Here is an 8,258-nt window from a genome sequence, read left to right as displayed (position 1 = left end):
AAAAAGTCACAGGATGTGAAGTGAGAATATTTGAGCTCAAGGCTGATTTATTTGTTCTATGATCTAATTATTTAAATTTTATGAACCACCTATTTTTTTCCAGTAAAATAATAATATTAACTAAATTTCAATGTTTTAGGGTCATTGTGACCACCAAAGGACACTTTAAAATTTCACTTAGGTTTAAATACAATTAATTTTTATTACTGACAGCTTTTACTTGACAGAACAAGAAACCCATATAATTTTAAACATTGGTATATTGTCAGTGTGCTGAGAGAGTATTAGAAAGTATTTTCTTTCTAAACTGAATTCTGCACTGTCCTAGATACCAGTAGCCAATATGGGTTCTGAGTAACAACAGCTTCCATGTGCAAGTCAGTTATACAACTCTGCAATTAGAGAAGAGAATTTGCAATTTGTAACAAAGCAAGAAAGGCTTTGATATAAAATAAAGGCTGCCTTTGATCCTGATACAATTTGAAATGGTTGAAAGAATATGGGATTTGTAATTAGAACAAATGCAGATTCAAATAGCTCTGCCTCTGACCTTGGGCTGATTATTTAGCCCTTTTTAACTTAATTTTTATCATCTGTAAATTAGAATAATTGTTGCAAACTGTGATGTGAAGGATCACTTTTGCGTGGCCTGTCTAGCCACGGTCTTGTAACTCCCAGCAGCACTCCATGGTAGGGTAATTGTGGTCCACCAAAGGGATTGGTCAGTTTTGCCACCCAGCTGGGCTTGAAAGGAGCCACATCAAATGGGGTAAAGAAGAGATCCCACTGCCACCAAAGATTTACAGCCAGAAGCCAGCACATCCTTTGGACCTGGGGTTCCTGTGCTAAGAAGCTCCTAGAAGAAAGAGACCAACAGAGACAACGAGCTATAACCCTGAAGATGGTGAGAAGTGGTGGGAAGAAAGAACTGGCAGGAGAAGGCTTGGTGGGCTTCCTGGCCCATGAAGAAAGTTGAGTGCCTTTGGGTAGATGCCTAGGACCAGGGAGAGGTGTGCCTGTGAACATAGCTGCGAAGAGGCTGCCCTGAAGGAAGAGCTGTATCTTGAATGTCCTTGGGCCTGAATTGTAACTGTTACTTCCCTAATAAACACCATAATCATGAGTATTGTCTGTGAGTTCTGTGTGGCCATTGCAATGGATTACCGAACCCAGCAGAGAAGTAGAGAGTGTCATGCAGGGACAGTTGGTATCAAAATTAGTAAAGATGGCAGAGAAAGGAGTCATATCTGACTTCCGCAAGGAATCAGGCTTGGGCTGCTGGTTTTGATTCTACTTTCCCCTTGTGAAGTTAGAGGAGGTCAGACGCCACCTCCATGCCATTCTTGTGCAAACGTTCTACCGCAGTTAAGTGATACAGATGGGAAAGAGCTATATATCTACATATATACGCATATATATACATATGTATATACACACACACACAAACCCACATATATATTAACATAAAAATGTAAAGATTATGATAGAAATAAAATCTTCATATTGGGTTATTTATTATCTGAAATTACATTTCTTTTCAATAACATTTTGACGGCATTTTTTACTTCTGCATTCCTTACTGTGTAGATAATGGGATTTAACATGGGAGTGACAAGGGTATAGAATACAGTTATGCCTTTATCCATGGAGAAGGTGGCTACTGGTCACAGATACATAAAAATACAGGGCACAAAGAACAAGTCAACAACAGTGATGTGGGAGGTACAGGTAGAGAAGGCCTTTTTCCTTCCTGCAGAGCTGTGAAACCTCAACGAATGCAGGATGAAGACATAGGATACCAACAACATTACAAAGGTAATCACAGACATTACCCCACCATTAGCAGCAATCAGGAGACCAACAAGGAAATTGTCTGTGCAGGCAAGTTGTATCAGGGGGAAGATGTCACACATGAAGTGATCAATAATGTTGGGGCCACAGAATGGGAGCCAGAAAGTGACAAGAATCTGTCCAATAGAGTGGAAAAAACCCACTGTCCAAGACACCCCCACCAAAAGGCAGCATGCATGGTGGTTCATGATGGTCACATAGTGCAGAGGTCTACAGATGGCCACATAACGGTCATAGGCCATGACCACAAGGAGGGCAATCTCAGAACCACCTAAGAAATGTTCAATAAAGATCTGTGTCATGCAGCCATTGAAGGAGATGGTTTTTGTCTCAGAGAGCAAGTCAGCTAGCATTTTAGGGATTATGGAAGAGGAGTAGCAGGCATCTATCAAAGATAAGAAGGCCAGGAAGAAATACATTGGGGATTTCAGTGTCTGACTGCAGATTATGGTGACCACAATGAGCAGGTTTCCTGAGACGGTGACAATGTAGGTGATAAACAAAACAACAACTAGAATTCTCTGCATCCGAGGATTCTGTGTAAGTCCTATTAGAATTAAATCAGTTACATTCATCCTGTTTTCTTCCGTTTCAGTGCTGATGATGAACACAGATATTGGGATTATCCTGTAAAGACAACATTTTTAATAGCAGGGTGATAAGCATTTCATATTTTGTGGTTTCAAATAAGAACAAAGCATTTTAATAAATAAACTGTTTTCCTTCCTGGCATACAGGAAGGGAAAAAACATGCTTCTTCTATTTTACAAAAAGATTAGAACCATTGAGGCTGTCTAATCCAGCTTCTTCTATTGATGCTGGAATCCCATCTATAACATCTTGTGACAAGTGGTCACTGGGCATTTGCTGGAGGACATAGAGGCATAGGGACCTCATCACATTATAAATTCCTTCTCAGCCAGCAAGAAATGCTAGAGAACTCATATATGTGTGTGTGTGTGTGTGTGAATCCCTGGTGGTACAATGGCTAAGCACTCAGTTGCTAAACAGAATGTTGGCACTTCAAACCTACCAGTCGTTCTGTGGCAGAAAAGACCTGACCGTCTGCTCCCATAAAGATTTCAGCCTAGGAAACCCTATGGGGCAGTTCTACTGTGTAAATTATGGTTGCTGTGAGTCAGAATCAACCACACAACACACAACAAAAATGACACACACACACATATATACACACAAGTGTGTGTTTGTGTTAAGTATATATATATATACATATACATATCTGTATACAAGAAGCCCTGGTGGAGCAGTAGTTAAGACCTGCCTTCTTCACTTCTTTATCCCCGGATCTACCTTAATGTTTGACTCAGAGTGGTAGTCAATAAATATTAAGTGTGCAAGCAAGTTGGAAGACAGTTTACTTATGTCTCCTGTGTTTTTTTTTTCCAAAATAGGAGTGTTCACCATCTTACCTAGAAAAACAATTTAATAAAGTGTTGGAAAGTGAGCTAGATATACTCCTCTCAGCCCTTCAGATCTATTCTCATTCTTCTCCTCCATGGTGGGCTTCCATGGTGTTCCTCAACCAGGCCTCCTTCTTCTCTGACCAACAGAAAGTGCTAGATAAATGTTAGAAGGACAGGGTGGGAAGAAAAGAATGTCAGGGTTTATTCTCCTGGGTCCCTCCCGTGGTTTATCAGTAACAGGGTACCTTTAACTAGGGTTACAGCTCTTGTTTGGTAAATATCTCCTAGTGTTATATTTCCTTTTGCAGTAATTTCTTCCCCTTGTTCCCTCAGGCCTCCTGGTGGTAATGATTTCCTACTGGTAGCTAGCCCTGGCAAGCTTTATCATCACCCTTAATTAATTTCCTTCATACCTTGATAAATAATCTTCAATAAACTTTTTTTAATCTGCCTTTTTGAGCATGCTGTTTCCTGTTAGGACTCCAATGGATATGGAAAGTTTGTATTTTTTCTTGGTAAATAATAGAAATAATTGAAAAAAATTTAGGTTATTTAAAAATTATCTCTACTTCTTTTGATGTATAGCTGCTAAATAAATTTAACTTCCATGAGAAAAAAATTGTGAAAGACTTTGAAATATAAAAAGACTACTGGCTATCTTCAATGAAAAGCTGTGTGTTGCCTATAGCACTCCCCTTGGGATTACATGATTCTATGAGGATTATGCCTTTCACTGTCTTTGAGCTATTTTACAACTCTTCCAGTTATAGAAAAGTGATAATGCAAATAATTCTTGTCCATAAAATTGAAAATATTGTCTGAAGAGGGTTCAATTGATTTCCCTCAGTTATTGTGGATAAAGTCAGTTTTGCATCTATTTGTAAATTCATGACACATCCCTGATTGAACAAATGTGCTACACTGGATTCTCCTTTAAATGGATTATAACATACCCCTGGTTCCCTCCTTAATTAATGTGTTAAATAAAAACTTTGTCATGTACTCATTTTATATTTGTATGAGAGCCATGATTTTATATTTTTTGGAGAAGTCTTTTGTCTTCGTGTATTAGAATTACTTAGAGAGAAAGCTGAAAAACTCTCAAAAATCCTGATTCTCTTTCTCTGTGTCTTATTGCATCATGGGTTTTTCTGTATTATTTTATTTGGGGGGAGTTGTTTTAATTCATTTATAAAATCTATTTTTGAGACTTTGAAATCAAATATAAACAAGATATGATATTAAAGAACATTTTATCAGCCCCTCCAACTCTGTTCCCAAACAAAATTAGAGAAAATGAATGTCATGGATTTAATTATGTCCCTCCAAAAATGTGGCCCATTTGGGCTGGGCCATGATTTCCAGTTTTGTGTGGTTATCTTCCATATTGTGATTGTAATTTTATGTTAAAGAGGATTAGGGTGCGATTGTAACAGCCTTACCCAGGTCACATTCCTGATCCAAAGTGAAGGGCGTTTCCCTGGCATGTGTTCTGCACCAGCTTTTAACTCTCAAGAGATAAAAAGGAAAGGGAAGCAAGCAGAGAGTTGGGGACCTCATACCACCAAGAAAACTGCACCTGGAGCAGAGTGCGTATCCTTTGGACCTGGGGTCCTTGTGCTTGAGAAGCTGCTCAACCAGGGGAAGATTGATGACAAGAAATCTTCCTCCAGAGCCAACAGAGAGAGAAAACTGGCCCCTGGAGCTGACACACTGAATTTGGATTTGTAACCTACTAGACTGCGAGAGAATAAATTTCTCTTTGTTAAAGCCATCCACTTGTGGTATTTCTCTTATGGTAGCACCAGATGACTAAGATAATGAATATCCTTATTTATCAAAATAAAACCTGTGGAGTTTGGGGAGAGGTGGGGGAGAAGGATTACCTAATCAAATATAGTTTTGAGGTCCATTTAATAAGCCATTTACCAAATATTTATTAATCATCTATTATGTGCCCAACACTCTAGAAAGTTGAGAGATAGCAGTGAACAAACAGATAAAGTCTCTACACTCACATAGCATACATTCTAGTAGGGGGAGGCAGAAAACAAGCTAATAAAAAAGAAAGTAGATAGCATTTCAGATTGTAACTTCTGCTATGGGGGATATTAAGCAGGGTAATGGATATTTGGAATCTGGGGGTGGGGTGCAGTTTTCTATAAGGTAGTCAGAGAAGGCTTCTTTGAAAAGGGAACATGTAAACTAGACTAGAAAGAAGTGAAGAAGGATACAAGAAGACATCTAAGGAAAGAACATTCCAGACCAAAAAAAAAAAAAAATCAGTAAGTGAAAACACTCTGAGGAAGGAATGTGTTTGGCATCATTGTCTAAAGGAGATCAGTGTGGCTGGAGAGTAATGAACAAGGACTGATAAGTAGCAGGTCTGATAGGGCTTTGTAGAACATTTTAACAGGTATTAATTTATTCTAAGTGAAAAACAAAGCCATTGAAACGTTTTGCACAGCAAAATGGCATGGCCTGACTAAATCTTAGAAATGATTGTTCTGGCTATTGTGTGGGGAAAAGACTATAGAGGGGCAATAGTAGAAGCAGGGAGATTATTAGTTAAGAAGATATTGTAACCATCCAGCAGAAATGTGATGGTGATTTGCACCAGGATGGGCGTAGTGGAGGTAGATGTATGATGATGGTAGCTTCAATACTACCTGCTGATGACTTGATGTGTGGTGTCAGAAAGAAAGAAGGGTAAAAATTATTCCAAAGTTTTGTACTTCACCCCATGAAGGACATTGTTGACCTTTATTGAGACTACTTCATGTACAGATGCCATGATTAACGTGGCTAATGTTTACTTGGGTGCCTTTGAACTGCCAGGCACGTTTAATCCTTGTATCAACATTGAGTCATACATTGTTATTATCTTTATTTAGAAGATGAAATAACTAAGATAGAGGGTAAGGAAGTTTTTCTATGTTAGTCAGTAAGTTGTAACCCTAGTCTTATACTGAAATAAAGAGTTAGCAAAGGTAATTCTGTAAAATGTGTTTGACCTCTGAACCTCTCAACTATTTTCTGTCAAATGAGGACAACTAGCTTGAAGGGTGGCTGTGAGAGTGTCAAGACTACTAGCTCTGCAATTGGCCCAAAGTAGAGGCACAATCAATGTCAACTACTTTTATTCTTATTGAAATTTTTAAGAGTAGGGTATGTTTACTGCCTGTGAAATTTCATAACATATGACTGTAACTATTAAAATTATAGTGTTCTTTCTATGAGGCTGTATGTGTGCCACCCAAAAGCAACTACTTATAAAAAAAGATGAGGACACATTTTACTCTCATTTATCTGCAAGTTTTTTAAGAACCTAGCATGAGCTTTTTATTTTTTTTCTTCTTTATCAAAGTGTTTGTAAGGTATTTCACTCACACACACACACACCACCGCCGCCACCACCACTATCACCAGAATCAATGGTTAATTTTGGCTTTGAGTAGATAGAGGCAGAATCTGTTCACACGATTAGTGTTTTAGTATGAAGGGTGAAATCTAATTTTCTGACATCAATATATATTCTTACAAGGTTGTCACTCACTGATGCCCTCCCCTTCAATCCCACTTTTTTTTTTCCTTATTGCTAAGCATTCCCCAACTCCAAAAAGATCTCTGCTGTCCACTGGTCTCCATCCCTTTCTCATACCTCCTTCTTATCTTTACCTCCATTTTTCAGATCTCAGAGTGAGTCCTGAGGAAATTAAGGACTGAAGAAATTAAGCCTACTTTCCCCACAGGACATACGAAAACGTTTCATAAATTATAAAGTTCTGTATAAAGGTTAGGCATTATTATTACATGCATTGATCAAAAACTAATATTAAATGATTGCTTTTTATATTCTTATACGCTAGGCACTGTGCAAAGCACTTTACATAAATTACCTCTTTTAACTTTTTTTAAAGCACTGTATATAGTAGGAAGGTTATTCTTTCTATTTTACATATGGAAAATTGAGACACAGAGTTAGCCTTTTACCCCAGAACATATGGTTAGTGAAGAGTAGGTCAGAAGATCTAATTCAGCTCTCTCTGGCCTCAAATCCTGCTCTTGACCTTGACCCCATGTTATCTCCCATGTAAGAACTTACCTAAGTAGTTAATATGATCCTTCTTTATTATTTGTCTATCAACAAAGGCTTTAAGAAGGCTCTCATCCTAACTTGTGGAGGCATAAAAATGGATTCAAAAAAACACTTAGGAATTTGAACTATGCCTATCTCTCTAAGTCCCCTGAGAATTTTCCATCTTCCCTCTCAGGAGAATATAGAACAAGAATTTAGAACTACTTACATACTTCTTTGGGGCCCTGGTGGCACAGTGGTTAAGAGCTACAAATGTTAACCACAAGTTTGGAAGTTCAAATGCACTAGCCACTCTTTGGAAACCCTACTCTGCCCTATAGGGTTACTATGAGTCGAAATAAACTCGAAGGCAATGGATATATACTTATTTGTTTAAGTCAGTTAGTAACGCATTACTACCCCTGTCCAAATAGTATTTCTAACCCACCCTAAATTCATCATTTAAAGTAAGTAGGCCCCTGAGTGGCACAAACAATTATCATTTGACTACTAACCTAAAGGTTGGTGATTTGAACCCACCCAACAGCTCCAAGGATAGGCCTGATGACCTGCTTCTGTAAAGATTACAGCCAAGAAACCCCTATGAAGCAGCTCTACTCTGTAACACATGGGGTAACCATGAGGCCGAATCAGTACGATGGCAACAGGTTTGATTTTGATTTTTTGGATAATATATTGAGCACTTAGTATTTGCAACCTACTTTCACATTTAAACTCAAATAACCCCATGTGTATATTATTCCTGATTCACAGATGGGAAAGCCGAGGCTCAGAATGCTTCATTTCACTTGCACAGTGTGGCATAACTACTGAGCAGTAGAACTAAAAGCCAGCTTATTCTGTTTCAGTTCCATTATCTGTTCTTTCTAACTTAAGAGTTCTCC

The 8,258-nt window shown here is 38.3% G+C and overlaps 1 pseudogene; it reads right to left on the bottom strand.

Moving 5' to 3' along the window:
• Positions 1 to 1,508: 1,508 nt before the first annotated feature.
• Positions 1,509 to 6,959, bottom strand: LOC126080181 (olfactory receptor 140-like; annotated as a pseudogene).
• Between the last annotated feature and the right edge of the window lie 1,299 nt (positions 6,960 to 8,258).

The sequence above is a fragment of the Elephas maximus genome, chromosome 7 (genome assembly GCF_024166365.1).
Source record: "Elephas maximus indicus isolate mEleMax1 chromosome 7, mEleMax1 primary haplotype, whole genome shotgun sequence".
NCBI classification, from domain to species: Eukaryota; Metazoa; Chordata; class Mammalia; order Proboscidea; family Elephantidae; genus Elephas; species Elephas maximus.
The sequence above is the reverse complement of the archived record's forward strand: the minus strand, read 5'-3'. Positions and strand labels throughout refer to the sequence as shown.